Raw genomic sequence first — 15,924 nt, forward strand, 5'->3', positions numbered from 1 at the left:
AGTAAACTGGGATTCCCACATCAAGCTGCTGCATACCATGGCTTAAAAAAAAATTGCTTATTAATTAAAAAAACACAAATAACAAATATTGGTGAGGATGTGGAGAAAAGAGAATCTTTGTCATACATTTTTGGTAGCAGCCCCTGTAGAAAAGAGTGTGGTTGTTTCTCAAAAAAATAAAAATAAAACTAGCAATTCCACTCTTGGTACATATCTGAAAATCAAAAATACTAATGCAAAAAGATAATGCATCCCAATGCTCATAGGCAGCACTATTTACAATAGCCAAGTCATGGAAGCAATCTCAGTGTCCATAAACAGATGAGTTGAAAAAGCTGTGAGATAGATAGATAGATAGATAGATAGATAGATATTCACATACACACAATAGCTAACACTACGCAACATAAAAAAAGAGTGAAATTTTGCCACTTGCAGCAACATGAATGGACTTAGAGTATCATGCTAAGTAAAGTAAGTCAGGAGTTCCCTTCGTGGCTCAGCCATTAATGAACCTGACTAGGATCCATGAGGATGTGTGTTCGATCCCTGGCCTTGCTCAGTGGGTTAAGGATCCTGCATTAGGCTTAGGGTTAGGGTTAGGATGTGGAGTAGGTCACAGACGCAGCTCACATCCTGGGTTGCTGTGGCTGTGGTGTAGGCCTGCAGCTGTAGCTCTGCAGCTGTAGCTCTCATTCGACCCCTAACCTGGGAACTTCCACATGCCGCAGGTGCAGCCCTAAAAAGCAAAACAAACAAACAAAAAATACAAGACCAAAAAAAAAAAAAAAAAAAAAAAAAGGCCAAAGGCAAATATTGTGTGATATCACTTAATGTGAAATCTTCCAACACAACTAGTATTTGATGTTGTACATAGTACATATTTGGTACTGTACATAGCAAATAAAATGAAAAAACAGACTCAACAGATATAGAGAACAAACTAATGGTTACCAATGGAGAGAGCGAAGGGGAGAAGGGCAATAGATAGGTGGGAGGGGCAGTAAGGGGGTTTTTTTGGGATTATATGAAATCATGTATATGAAACTTTTGAAAATTGTAAAGCACTATAGAATTTAAAGAATCTTTCATTCGAACACAAAAGAAGAAATAAGAGTGCAAGATTAATATTTAGGAGTTTGGAGGAAAATGGCAAAAGAAACAGCTAACCGACTGAAAATCATTATTTTGAATGGGGAGGGATAAAGAATAGGAGTTTTATGCTATAAGCCTTTGACTCAACTATATGTAAATATATAAAGCTATATAAATATACAATGTATGTAAACATTCTTTGATAATTTTTTAAAAATTTAGAGGAGTAATAGCAGTTTGTGTTCATAAATCTTCTGCTTTGCCAGTCAACACTTTGTAAATCTAAATATAAATAATAGCTTTGTATATATCAAACTGGATTTCCTTTAAAAATTTTTCCTCCTCCAACTGTTAAAATCAAAGTCTCAAATAATAACAACCTACAAAAGAAACTGTAAGGTTTGTATTTCTTTGACTATTTTAAAGTTACTACTCTATTTCTTTAGAATGTCTTTCTTAACTATTGTTTTAAATACAAATTTTCCATTGAATCAAACTCTATGAATAATTCATAGTGGCTAAATAAATGGGATTAGTGCTTTAGCTTTCAGAGTCTACAAATCTTATTTCAGGGAAGATGTCCCAATGATGGCTTCCAGGAATAACAATTCAACTTGCAGCCAGCAAGTTTTCAGGTTCCTTGATCCAATAGTTTTAGTACATGGATGTCATGCCATCAGACCTCTGTCATCATTTTGCTGGCTTCTCTTTCCACATCCCAGTGCTTGCCTTGTCATCTCCTAACCTGTAACTTTATTTTCGGCAGCCACAGTCCTAGAGTCTCAGATGCTTTGTAGAAACAGCTCATTATCAGTAGTGTTGTAACAGCAGTTAGAAACTGAATGACATTCAATTAAAATGATATTAGCAGCTCAGGAGTGATTTTGTTTAATTTACTCCTACTCAGATGTAAAAACATTAGCGACTTTTTTAATTGGACCTCATAATGTCTAACTCCTACTCGAATGCAATGAAATTAAAGACTTTGGTGCCTAAATACCGCTTAATTTACTCCTACCCATCTATAATGACATTAAAGATGCTTTAGGGCAGATATTGTTTCCAATCAATTTTATTCAAAAGAAATCTGAGCTCACAGGTACTATTATTAAGCATATAATAAAATCACACAAGAAATATATCTTTACAATTGGGGATAGGGTGCTTTCCAGTAATATTAAAAAGTAATCATGTTCATTTTAATGCAAGGATATTAAAAACTGATATCTTAAATACAAGATTTTGTAAAGTTTTTGATTGTTTAAACAAATATGTGTTTCAGAGCCAGTTAAAGAAGTATACATTGTTACATATAAATTTGAAGTAAACTTTATTCAGTTACAGTATGTGATTGGCTTATGACTGAAATTTTGATTTCTTTTTTTTTTTTTTTTTTTTTGTCTTTTTGCCATTTCTTGGACCGCTCCCGCGGCATATGGAAGTTCCCAGGCTAGGGGTCAAATCGGAGCTGTAGTCACCAGCCTACACCAGAGCCACAGCAACGCGGGATCCGAGCCACGTCTACGACCTACACCACAGCTCACAGCAACGCTGGATCATTAACCCACTGAGCAAGAGCAGGGATTGAACCTGCAACCTCATGGTTCCTAGTCGGATTCGTTAACCACTGTGCCACGACGGAACTCCCTGATTTCTAATGAAAGAAATTTTACCTTAAACCAGATTAAAAAAACATTTTTTCAATCTAATGCTAATAATTTTTAAAATCCTGGGAGTTTCCTAGTGGTGCAGCAGGTTAAGAACCTAGTATTATCACTGCAGTGGCTCTGATAGCTGCTGTGGCTCAGGTTGAATTCCTGGCCTAGGAATTTCCACATGCCACAGGCACAGCCAAAATATAAAAATAAATAATCCTTTCCATACCATCAGTTTTTAAAATGATTATTTTGAACATTTATTTTCCTAAAAAGCCTGTTTTTAAGCACAGGATTTTCATGCTTGAGACAAAGTAGATATTCAATAAATTGTTGTGGAGTATTAGAATAAAAACCCTCATCAATAATAGTTAAATTTATAAGTTTCCTACCATGTGTCAGACATTGTTCTGAAGATTTTAAACGTATTCAAGTTAAAAACTAATATTAAGCAATAGTTTTAGTTTACAGATAAAAACAATAAAATGATGGATGTTGCTGATAGAATTCTTTAGGTTGCCTTTAGTTTGGGAAGCTGTGTGAGCACTTATAAATTCTTGGCTTATGAGATACATAGCTTCCTTTCTTTCTTTCTGTATGTGTTTGTTTATTTTATTTTGCTTTTTAGGGCCGCAGCAGTGGCCTATGGAAGTTCCTGGGCTAGGGGTGGAATTGGAGCTCTAGCTGCTGTCCTATGCCATAGAACAGCAGTGGGGGATCCAAGCCATGTCTGTGACCTACACCACAGCTCATGGCAACACCAGATCCTTAACCCACTGAGCAAGGTCAGGGATGGAACCCGTGTTCTCATGAATACTAGTCAGGTTCGTTACCACTGAGCCACAACGGGAACTCCTACATAGCTTTCTTCACATAGATATTGAGGAATAATTTCTCGATATGTTTTCTTGGAAAGAAAAGTTGATGATGTTTTAAAAGCTCTAACACTTGGAGTTCCCATCCTGGCTCAACAGAAAGGAATCTGACTAGCATCCATGAGGATGCAGGTTCAATCCCTGGCCTTGCTCAGTGCATTAAGGATCCATTCCCGCATTGCCAAGAGCTGTGGTGTAGGTTGCAGACACGGCTCAGATTCTGCATTGCTGTGGCTGTGGTGTAGGCTGGTGGCTGCAGCTCCAATTGGACCCCTAGCCTGGGACCCTCCATATGCCATGGGTGTGGTCCTAAAAAGACCATAAATAAATAAATAAATAAATGCTCTAACACTAAAAATATCGGTATGCCTAGATGTGTCCTGATCATGTCTTCTACTTGTGTTCACAGATGCTCACAGTGTTAGAAGGCAGACATTTTGGTCTCCCCCCCTCATTCTGACTTGGCCGAAATGCATGATTCCTCCCAGGCAGGTATGCAGGGCCTAAGCTTAAGAAAAGGTTTTTTGATTTTCTTTTTTCTGTCTTTTTTCTTTTTAGGGCCTCACCCTTGGCATATGGAGGTTCCCAGGCCAGGGATCCAGTTGGAGCTTTAGCCGCACTCCAACACCACAGCCACAGCAACGCAGGATCCAAGCCACATCTGCAACCTCCACCACAGCTCAAGGCAATGCCAGATCCTTAACCCACTAAGTGAGGTCAGGGGTCGAACCTGCATCCTCATGCTTGCTAGTCAGGTTTGTTAACCACTGACCACGACAGGAACTCCAAGAAATTTTTTTTTTTTTTTTTTTGTCTTTTTGTCTTTTTGCCATTTCTTGGCCCACTCCCGCAGCATGTGGAGGTTCCCAGGCTAGGGGTCCAATCGGAGCTGTAGCCATCGGCCTACGCCAGAGCCACAGCAACGCGGGGTCCGAGCCACATCTGCGACCTACACCACAGCTCACAGCAACGCCGGATCATTAACCCACTGAGCAAGGGCAGGGATCGAACCCGCAGCCTCACGGTTCCTAGTCGGATTCATTAACCACTGTGCCACAACGGGAACTCCCAAGAAATTTTTAATAAAAGATGTCAGGACAGTTGTGCAGCTGCCTAGGTTTAAATCCTAGCTCTGCCACTTTTTGGTTGTTTGATCTTAAGCATGATATTTAATTCTCTAAGCCTCAGTTTTCTTATTTGCCAATGGGAATATTAAGCCCCATTGTTTTTGCCCCCAATACTGCTCATGTCATTTTTTTTTATTTCGGTGAATAACATGCAGGGTATTTATAATTGTTTAATCCACATGCTTAGGAGTCATCCTAAATCAATTGATCTCTCTCTCTGTCTTTCTTCCCACATTCAGTGAATCACCATATCTATTTTATCTCCTAAATATTACTCACTCAGAGCAATGAGACACAATAGAATATTTGTGATTATAGGATATTTAAGTGAACATGCATATACCCAACATTTATATAACTCCAGCTCTTTGCTAGGAGGTGCTACGATGCCAAGGATGCAGTGGTAATGATCTTTGGATTCAAAGAGCTTCCTGTCCAATGGAAGAGACAAGCAACTGGAACCAATCCTTTGTTCCAATATGGTATAATAAGGTCCTTAGCACTATAGGAATATGGTCATGCCTTAGTGCAGACAATATCAATTAGAAGTACATCTGGCTGCATACAACCAAACTACAGTGGGTATTGCACCAAATATGGGTTTGTGGAAAGTACAACCATTTAAAATTAAAGAGGTAGTTTTGAGGGAATCATTGTAATTTGGAATCTGGAAAATAGATACTGATTTCCCTCCTTTTTAATGTCTGAATTCCACACATCAGTCTGTTAATGAAAATTTCCACACTTCTGGATCCTTTTCATTGTCTCTCAGATGACTTTACCTCTGAACAACATTACCTCTTCCTCAGTCTGCAGAGGCATGAGTTCTAATTACCCAAGCCACGCCCACCAAGAGAATCTCATAGTCAGATCATTTCAGTTTACTCTTCAGATTTTATGGAAGTCTAATCAGACACACAGAAACCAAAAAATAGACTGAAACAATATTCTTTACATAGATGAAAAAGTACCTTCTGGTAAAGATACAATAAAAAGATACCCCCCCACACACACACACACAAAGGACTATTAGGAAAAATCAATAATTGTTTTGGCAGGGAGTTCCCATTGTGGCTCAGCAGGTTAAGAACCCTACTAGTATCCATGAGGATGTGGGTTCAATCCATGGCCTTGCTCAGTAGATTAAGGATCTGGCTTTGCCATGAGCTACAGTGTAGGTCACAGATGAAGCTCAGATCCTGCATTGTTTTGGCTGTGGTGTAGGCTGGCAACTGCAGCTCCAATTCATCCCCTAGCCCAAGAACTTCCATACACCACTGGTATGGCACTAAAAAGAAAAAAAAATTTTTTTTTAAGTTTTGGCTCTTTTAAGAGAAATGGAGGATTCCGTGGTGGCTCAGCATGTTATGGATCTGGTGTCACTGCAGCAGCCTAAGTCACTGTTGTGACAGGAGTGTGATCCCTGGCCCAGGAATTTTTATATACCATAGGCACAGACAAATCAATGATACAAATTTAAAAAAAAACAAATACAATAAATCATTTACTATTTTTAAAAAGACTGCTGTTAAGAATGTCAACCATGACATAACTGACTGAGCTTGACATATCATTTCTAGCATATCTGATATAATTCTGGAAGTCAGTTTATTTCACATTGTTTTGATTTTTGTCTGTCTTATTTTTCATAGCTGTGGTTCAAGTTCAGTACTCCTACTACTGCTGCAGAGAATGAATTTCCCTGTGTATAAAGAGAAAAGAAAATAACAGTAATATTTGTAGTAGTAATAATAGCAGCAGTAGTAATGGTGGCAGCAGTAGTAGCAGTAGAGCAACAGTAGTAGTGGCAGTAATAGCAGTAGTAGCATAGGAACTAATAGTAGCAGCAGCAGCAGTAGTAGTATTAATGACAATAGCAGTGACAGTAGTAACAGTAGTAGCAGCAGTGGTGGTAGAAGGGGTACTAATAGTAGTAGCAGTAGTAACAGCAGTAGCAGTGTCAGTAGTGGCACTAATAGCAGCACTAGTAGCAGAGGTACTAACAGTACAGCAGCAGCATTAGTAATGTCAATAGCAGTGGCAGAAGCAGCAGTAGCAGCATAGCGATAGCAGAGATACTAACAGTGGTAGTAGCAGGAGTAATGGCAATAGCAGTGACACTAGTAGAAGCAGTAACAGTTATAGTAGTAGTTAGCCACCATAAGAGCATGAACAGTATTTCTGCAGCTTTTAACTCTTTCATTATCTTGGTACTACCCAGCACTTCCCTGCAAAGTTTACCCACAGTGATTCTGGGGAGTTCCCAAGAAGATCTCACAAGCTCTTAGCTCTGAGGGTCACCTACTATTTCTCTCCTATTATGAACTAAATATTTATGTCCTCCTGAAATTAATATGCTGAAGCTCTAATCCCCAGTGTGATGGTATTTGGAGATGGGGCCTTTGGGAGGTAACTAGGTTTAGGTGATGTCATGAGGGTAGGGTCCCCATGATAGGACTGGGACCCTTATAAGATTAAGAGAGGGAGTTATTCTTGTGGCTTAAAACAGGACATAGTGGTTAAGAACCCGACATATTGTCCAGAGGATGCAGGTTTGATCCCTGGCCTCACTCAGTGGGGCTAAGGATTTTGTGTTGCCACAAGCTGTGGCATAGGTCACAGATGCAGCTCAGATCTGGCATTGCTATGGCTGTGGAGTAGGCCTGCAGCTGCAGTTTCGATTCAGCCCCTTGCCTGAGAACTTCCATATGCCACAGGTACAGCTATTTAAAAAGAAGAAGAAGAGGAATTCCCGTCATGGCTCAGTGGAAACAGATCTGACTAACATCCATGAGGACACAGGTTCGATCCCTGGCCCCACTCAGGGGGTTAAAGATCCAGTATTACTGTGAGCTGTGGTGTAGATTACAAATGCAGCTCGGATCCCGTGTTGCTGTGGCTATGGCTAGGCCCACAAATCCAATTGGACCCCTAGCCTGGGAACCTCTATATGCCTCAGGTGTGGCCTAAAATGACCCCCCCCCCAAAAAAAGATTAAAAGAGACTAGCTCTCTCCCTCTCCTGAGAAGGCCCTCAATACAGTGGATGTTTTTGGAAAGCGTGAACACACAAGCATTTATTATGGAAGAGCCCTCCTTTCTTTCCTGGGAGATCCCTTGGTCCCTCATGGAAATAATCTCTAGCAGGGAATTATTTTTGAGGTAAAAGGATGAATATTATTATATCCATTTCATGGATGGTGAAACTGAGATGCAGAGAGGTTTAGTGATTTGCCTAAGAGTCCCACTTCCTCATCATGCTTACCGAGTGCCTCACAGAGTTTTGGTTTGTTTTCTTTTTCTTTCCCTTATGTGAGTGAAGCACCTTGCCTTAAACAGCTTTTTAGCTCAGCATTTATTCAGGGAAACAGGCAGAAACATGTATTTACAGACTGAAAGAGGATTAACAAGTAAGTTCATGGTGAAAAAGCACAATTTTTGAAAGTCCATGATCACACTCCTCCCAAAGAATGCCCAAGGGCACTCAAGCCATTTATTTCTCCTTAGAATAAGAAGAGAGTCTGAGCCTTGTAAAATTTCCCACACTGCCTGACCCAGCAAGATTTTGCAAGGAGAAAGGATCTCTCTATTAGCTCCAGTCTGGTTTCTGGGCTTCTGCTTTGAATGTTCAATTGTCAGGCAAGATTCTGAAGTGTATAAATATGTAATTATACTACATAGCCAAAAACAAATAGGTTGTAGTTTTGGTAAGAATCTGTTTTATTTTGACCCCCAATTTCTAGTTAAACGGTTTTTAGACTTTGGATTTCTAATGTTTTGTGGAAATATAAATTCCACATCCCCATATCTGTTTTCATTTAAAGTATTTTAAAATGGGATAACCTAGGTATTTTATTTTACAGTTTTATAAATATATTTTCCTGTGTCATATAAACAACTACATTTTAGGATTAGCCTCAAAAAATATTTTAATGGGTCCATTCCTCTATGAGTAATAAAAATAAGACACTTGCATAAATACCAGCCATTCAAGAATTCGATGATAAACTGGGAGCAACCTCAGTGGCAAGGAGTTAGGCTTCTCTTCTCTTGCCAGACTTTCGTATTTCACTGTCAAACGTGATCCTGTGTTGCACTGGATTTAAGAAGAATGCTTTGGCCAGAGGGTTAAAAAACCTTCTAGATACATTATCCTCAGGAGTCACCACTTGCATGCAAAACAAGAGGGACAGACAGGGAAGTAGTTGTCAGCCAGGCAACCCAAGTCAGGTTTTCTAATTCCTTGACCCATACTAGGGTGAACAAACTTAATTCCTTTTCTGGCGAGCAAAGACATGTTGCTCTATATGGTACATGTAGTATATATTATAAGTCTGCAGTAACTGTGAACGATGATGAAAAGTCTTATTTTCATCATTGCCCCATTTGAAGTTGTTGTAGGTCGGTGGCCTTTGGCCTCCTCCTGTGGGTCTTCAGAGTCCTCCCACGCCCTCACTTCCTTTCTTTTCATCTCCTTCCTTCTTGAAAGTCAAAACCCCCATCTTTGAAGACCAGCACTGGCACTGTGCTACAGGGAACCTCTGACTTCCAAATGCAGCAGAGAGGCCAGGACAGAGTCCCCAGATGGCAGACGACTGCGTATTCTCAGTGTACCAACTGCTCACACTGGTCAGGAAAGCAATTGGGCAGATCAAGTGTTGGGGATCTTTGGTGTCATAGAAATAAAACAACCAGAAAATAGTTTCTCTCTCTCTCTCCCTCTCTCTCTTTCCTTTTCCAGTGGTTATTTTGAAAGGGATAAGGCACAAAGTAGAAGACAAAAAAGAAAAAAAAAAAAATCAATGGTATAGGCGGGTTGTTGAACTTTTTTTATTTTTTCATTATAGAAAATAAGTGAAAAAATATTTTATTTTATTTTTTATTTATTTATTTATTTATTTTGGTCTTTTTGCTATATCTTTGGCCACTCCTGCGGCATATGGAGGTTCCCAGGCCAGGGGTCAAATCGGAGCTGTAGCCACCGGCCTACTCCAGAGCCACAGAAACTCAGGACCCAAGCCGCGTCTGCAACCCACACCACAGCTCACAGCAACGCCGATCGTTAACCCACTGAGCAAGGGCAGGGATGGAACCCGAAACCTCATGGTTCCTAGTCGGATTTGTTAACCACTGCACCACGATGGGAACTCCGAAAAAAAATATTTTAAAAAGTGTAAGTGAAATAAGTCAAAGGAAGAAATACTATATGATCTCTCTTATATGTGGAAACTTAAAAAACCAACCTATCTTATGCAGGGAATAGATTGGTAGTTGCAAGAGGCAGGGGTGGGGCATGGGGAGATTAGGGGTAGGGGTTGGAGAAATGGGTGAACTTTTTTCTTTTGGTTTTAATAAATTGAATTAATTTTTTAAAAATAAAATAAAATAAAAAATACCAACAGTAGGAGTTCCGTGGCACAGTGGGTTAAGAATCCAACTGCAGTGGCTTAGGTTGCTGCTGAGGTAGAGGTTCAATCCCCAGCCCAGCACAGTGAGTTAAAGGATCTGGCACTGCTGTAGCTGCCACATAGATTTGACACATAGCCCAGGAACTTACATATGCTGTGGGTGCGCCGTAAAATTTTACACAGCTTCTTCTTTTTTTCTTTTTGGCCTTGCCCATGGCATATGGAAGTTCCGGGGCAAGGGATTAAACCCAAACCATAGCAGTGAAAAATGGTAGATCCCTAACCTGTTGAGCCACCAGGGGACTCTTTTTTTTTTTTAATTCCAAATTTTTAGTTCTTTTTTTTTTTCCTGTCTTTTTAGGGCCACACCTGCGGCATTTGGAGGTTCCCAGGCTATGGGTCAAATTGGAACCGTAGCTGCTGGCCTACACTACAACCACATCAGCGCCAGATCCAAGCCAGGTTGGCAACCTACACCACAGTTCAAAGCAGCACCAAATCCTTAACCCACTGAGCAAGGCCAGGGATCGAACCTGCATCCTCATGGGTACTAAGCAGATTCATTTCTGCCGAGCCACGATGGGAACTCTGTAAAATTTTTAAAATATACCACCACTAAAACTTCCTTGGGAGTTCTCAGGTGGTCTAGTTGTTAGGCCCCAATACCCATAATTTCACTGCCGGGGCCTGGATTCAATCCCTGGTCTGGGAACTGAGATACCACATCAAGCTGCTGCACCTGCAGCCAAAACACAAACGAAAACTTCCAAAGATCTGTAAGAATAGGTAGAGCCCAGTGATAGGGTTAATTGAAATCCCAGGATAATCTCAATGAATTAGATGAATAAAATTTTTTCTATACTGGAGTTCCCTTGTGGCCCAGCAGGTTATGGATCCAGCATTGTCACTGTTGTGGCTCAGGTCGCCGCTATGGTACCAGTTCGATCCCTGGCCCAGGAACTTCCACATGCCATGGCAGCCAAAAAGAAAAACAACAACAGCAAATATAGTCTATACCAAATCTTTTATTAAAGCTGCTATATCATAAGCAGCTAAACTGCTGGACTTGAATTTCATCTCCCTTTCTGATTCTAACTTGATTAGAAGTGCTAACATGAAGTAAAAACTAAAACTTGCCCCCCCCCACGAAGGGGGAAAAGAAAAAATATTGAAGGGAAAAAAAATCAGTGGAAAGTGAAAAGATGACCAGGTTAGGTGAGGAATGTAAATTCCTAGTCACACTGATTTTAGGTACCACAGACACACACACACAGGTGTAGCAAAGATGAGCACTGTCTAAAGTCGTAGAAGATAAGGAAGCGTATATAGGGATATGGAGGTGGGGGGAACATGTGAGCATGTCCTGTAACCAGGCAGAAAACTGGATTCCTGATCGTTCTTTGTCAGTAACACTTCTTTACTCAAGTTTTTGCATTTATTTCAGAGAGTAAAACAATTATAAAGTTTATGCTTCTGTTCAACATTCATTTCTATTTAAAAAAATGCAGCCACATGGATGCAACTAGAGATTCTCATATGAAGTCAGAAAGAGAAAGACAAACACCATATGATATCACTTATAACTGGAATCTAAAATATGGCACAAATGAACCTATCTACAAAACAGAAACAGACTCGCAGACATGGAGAACAGACTTGTGGTTGCCGAAGGGGAGGGGGAGGGGGGTAGGATGGACTGGGAGTTTGGGGTTAGCAGATGCTAATTATTCCATTGAAAAAGCGTGGGCAATGAGATCCTATTGTATAGCACAGGGAACTTTATCCAATCTTTTGGAACAGACCATGCTGGAAGATAATATAAGGAAGGTAAAATGTATGTATATAGGTACATACATGTGACTGTGTCACTTTGCTATACAACAGAAATTGGCACAACATTGTAAATCAACTGCAATTTTTAAAATATGGAAGAAAATGTTTTTGTTTTTTTTTAAAGCAAGAGTTTGTGCAGGAAAAGTTTATGTTTAGTAAAATCTTTCTATATGTGCCTCACTTCCCAAATCAGATGTGATCTTTGCTTTCTCCAAAGTCTCCCTGTGGTCTGCTTATGCTTTTACAGCAATTATTATGTTCTCTTCATAACACAGTCATTTTAGTACATGCTGTAAATTCATACTTCCATGAGGGAAAGCACTGGAGCTTTGTATTTTTGTTCTTCCATATCACCAAGCCCAAGACTGTATCCATAAATTATAATGAACAGTTGAGGAATTGGGGTTTGGTGCTTTGCTTACAAAATATGCTACCTGAACAGCAACCTTTGATTTAGCAAAAGGATCTGTGGTAAGTGCTGGAAAAAAAATATTAATTTACAGATTTCCTTGGCGACCTAGCATGTTAAGGATCTGGTGTTGTCACTGCTATGGCTTGGGTTCTATCTCTGGCCTAGAAATTTCCACATGCCATAGGTTCAACCAAAAAAAATATTAATTTAAGGGTTTAAAAACTAGTTGTATGAAAATATATTGATTATTTTTAAGACAAGAGTATTTTTTATTAATATGCTTTATAAATCAGGGAGAATGTCAATTTTCTAAAATAATTATTTTAAAATTCTTGGAGTTCCTGTCGTGGCTCACTGGTTAACGAATCTGACTAGGAACCATGAGGTTGCGGGTTCAATCCCTGGCCTTGCTCAGCCGGTTAAGGATCCGGTGTTGCTGTGAGCTATGGTGTAGGTTGAAGACGCAGCTCGGATCCCGTGTTGCTGTGGCTCTGGTGTAGCCCAGCAGCTACAGCTCCGATTAAATCCCTAGCCTGGCAACCTCCATATGCTGTAGGAGCGGCCCCAGAAAAGGCAAAAACACACACACACAAAAAAATCATTTTAAAATTCTTTATGATTATCTCTAGGCAAACTGTAATTTGAAAGTAGGGGAGGAGTTCCCCTGTGGCCTAGTAGTTAAGGACTTGGAGTTGTCACTGCTGTGGTTTGGGTTTGGATCCTTTAGCCCAGGAACTTCTGCATACCACAGGCTCAGCCAAAAATAAATAGATAAATAAAGCAGGGCAGAGAGAGGGACTTATATATGCCTCTTTAAATTTTTTTTAAAAATAGGTAGGTGGAGTTCCCGTCGTGGTGCAGTGGTTAAAGAATCCGACTAGGAACCATGAGGTTTCGGGTTCCATCCCTGCCCTTGCTCAGTGGGTTAACAATCCGGCGTTGCCATGAGCTGTGGTGTAGGTTGCAGACGCGGCTCAGATCCCGCGTTGCTGTGGCTCTGGCGTAGGCCGGTGGCTACAGCTCCGATTCGACCCCTAGCCTGGGAACCTCCATATGCCGTGGGAGCGGCGCAAGAAATAGCAAAAAGACAAAAAAAAATAAAAAAAATAAAAAATTAAAAAATTAAAAAAAATAAAAATAGGTAGGACAGGACTTCCCGTGTGGCTCACAACATAACTACTTGGCATTGCTTTTCCAGTGGTGGTGGCTTGACCCCTGGCCTGGGAACTTTCATATGCCGCAGGTATGGCCCCTTGTTAAAAAAAAAAAAAAAACAAGTAGGACATTTTATGTATTTATTTATTTTGGCCACTTCCATGGCATGCAGAAGTTCCAGGGCCGGGGTGGAACCCAGGCCACAGCAGTGACCTGAGCCACTGCAGTGACAATGCTGGATCCTTAACCCACTGAGCCATAAGGGAACTCCTCCAGGACATTTTATATACATGAAAATGCTGGAGATTTGGATATTAAAAGGTTAAAAACTAATCATTGCCCCTCATCAATTTCTACAAATGCGTATAATGTTATGAGAAGTAGAGTTCTGTTCAAAAATGAACAGAAGAATAGTTTATATTGGAAACAGGACTCTTAGGAGATGAATTTTCTTAAAATTCTTATTTGCCTGATGATCCTGAGACAAAGGTAGTGAGGCAGTATTTCTTGTAAAAATTAATGTAGAAATCTATTTTACTTTAAGCTTCCAGTTTCAAATATTTATAACCTCAGTAGAAATTAACTTCCAGGAGTTCCCGTCGTGGCGCAGTGGTTAACGAATCCGACTAGGAACCATGAGGTTGCGGGTTCGGTCCCTGCCCTTGCTCAGTGGGTTAACAATCTGGCGTTGCCGTGAGCTGTGGTGTAGGTTGCAGACGTGGCTCGGATCCTGCGTTGCTGTGGCTCTGGCGTAGGCCGGTGGCTACAGCTCCGATTCAACCCCTAGCCTGGGAACCTCCATATGCCGCGGGAGTGGCCCAAGAAATAGCAACAACAACAACAACAACAAAAAAAGAAAAGAAAAGAAATTAACTTCCACAGGGAGCAGCCTGTAATCATGCTAGGCATGGTGGGGACATTGGTCTAGAACAGGGCTTCACAGACTTTAATGTGAGTGAACAGAGCCTGGGATCTGATTGAAATGTAGATTCTGTTTCAGTAGGTCTGGGGTAGGGCCTGAGATTCTGCATTCTCACAGACTCCCAGGTGGAGCTCACTTGGGCGGGGCCCAGGGATCACACTTTGGGAAGCAAAGCCTGAAACCATTGAATACTTACTTCATAGAGACTGGTGGTGTTTGGAGATTCACTGCCTGGCCAGGCAGCTCCAGTGAGAGTTACTTCCCAGTTCAGTACATCAGGACTAGAGGCCCACAAGCCCTCTGCTGCTATTGTCACCATGAGGCTGTCAGTCCAGTCAGACACAGTGACAGAAAGAAACAGAATCCAGAGGGAAGCCACCGTTTAGAAAGTAAAATACAGTGCATTGGAACACACAGGCAGCAGAGAAACCAGAAATCAGAGGGTGTCTAATGAAAAGGCCAGGAGAACAAATAGATGCAAGCAGTTAATGTGGGGCCATTCTGAAGCTAATCCTGTGTTCTTTAGATCTCTGCTTGGGCATTAATTTGTGTGCAGTTTGTTTTATTTCTTTTGCTAATAGGCAAGCTTGTAAAAGGACTCAGCTGGGTTAGACAATACTGTGGAAGAAACCTGGGCAATGCAAAATATTTGTATAGGTTCAATGAAATCATTGGGACCAGGAGTTTTTCAGAATTTAAATGTTTTTGGATTTTTTGCATATGCTGTATGCTACATAACATCCTCAGCAGGGCCTGGGAAAAACCACTCCAAAACAAACCCATTAATATTCTTCAGTGGGAGTTCCCGTCGTGGCTCAGTGGTTAACGAACTCAAATAGTATTCATGAGGACTCAGGTTCGATCCCTGGCCTCACTCAGTGGGTTAAGGATCTGGCATTGCCATGGCTGTGGTGTAGGCTGGCAGCCATAGCCCTGACTGGACCCCGAGCCTGGGAGCCTCCATATGCCATGGGTGTGGCCCTTAAAAAAATTAAATAGGAGTTCCCATTGTGGCACAGCAGAAATGAATCCGACTTGGAACCATGAGGTTGCAGGTTCAATCCCGGGCCTCGCTCAGTGGGTTAAGGATCCTGTGTTGCCATAGGCTGTGGTGTGGGTCGCAGACATGGCCCGGATCTGGAGCTGCTGTGGCTCTAGTGTAGGCCGGCAGCTACAGAACCGATTAAACCCCTAGCCTAGGAATCTCCATGTGCTGTGAGTGCAGCCCTAAAAAGCACAAAATAAAATGAAATGAAATAAAAATATTAATCAGCAAAGCACATGAACACTCAATTACATTGGGTTAGAAAAATAAGAAATCTCAGTAGCCTCACATCCATTCAAGGAGGGTTTTTTGCCAAATTAACTATTTTTTAAAATCTTGTGGTTTGAAGGCTTCAGAATTACAGTTTAAGAGAATGTAGACATGTTTTCCAACACCTC

General features: G+C 40.9%; 1 protein-coding gene and 1 long non-coding RNA gene across 2 annotated transcripts in view; both read left to right on the forward strand.

Annotated features, from left to right (window-relative positions):
• The window catches only part of ZNF365 (zinc finger protein 365), an 831,894-nt gene that overhangs the window by 649,090 nt on the left and 166,880 nt on the right, over positions 1-15,924 (forward strand). The gene's annotated exons all lie outside the window — the stretch shown is intronic.
• LOC102165048 (uncharacterized) overlaps positions 13,554-15,924 on the forward strand; it is a 1,242,341-nt gene continuing 1,239,970 nt past the window's right edge. Inside the window, exon 1 of the long non-coding RNA XR_014827977.1 lies at positions 13,554-13,604. This is a non-coding gene — a long non-coding RNA (uncharacterized LOC102165048). The remainder of the gene's footprint in view (positions 13,605-15,924) is intronic.

The sequence above is a fragment of the Sus scrofa genome, chromosome 14 (genome assembly GCF_054392235.1).
Source record: "Sus scrofa isolate SSC_HxYL_T2T_F1_AM1 chromosome 14, Sscrofa_HxYL_maternal_Yorkshire_Landrace_v2.0, whole genome shotgun sequence".
NCBI classification, from domain to species: Eukaryota; Metazoa; Chordata; class Mammalia; order Artiodactyla; family Suidae; genus Sus; species Sus scrofa.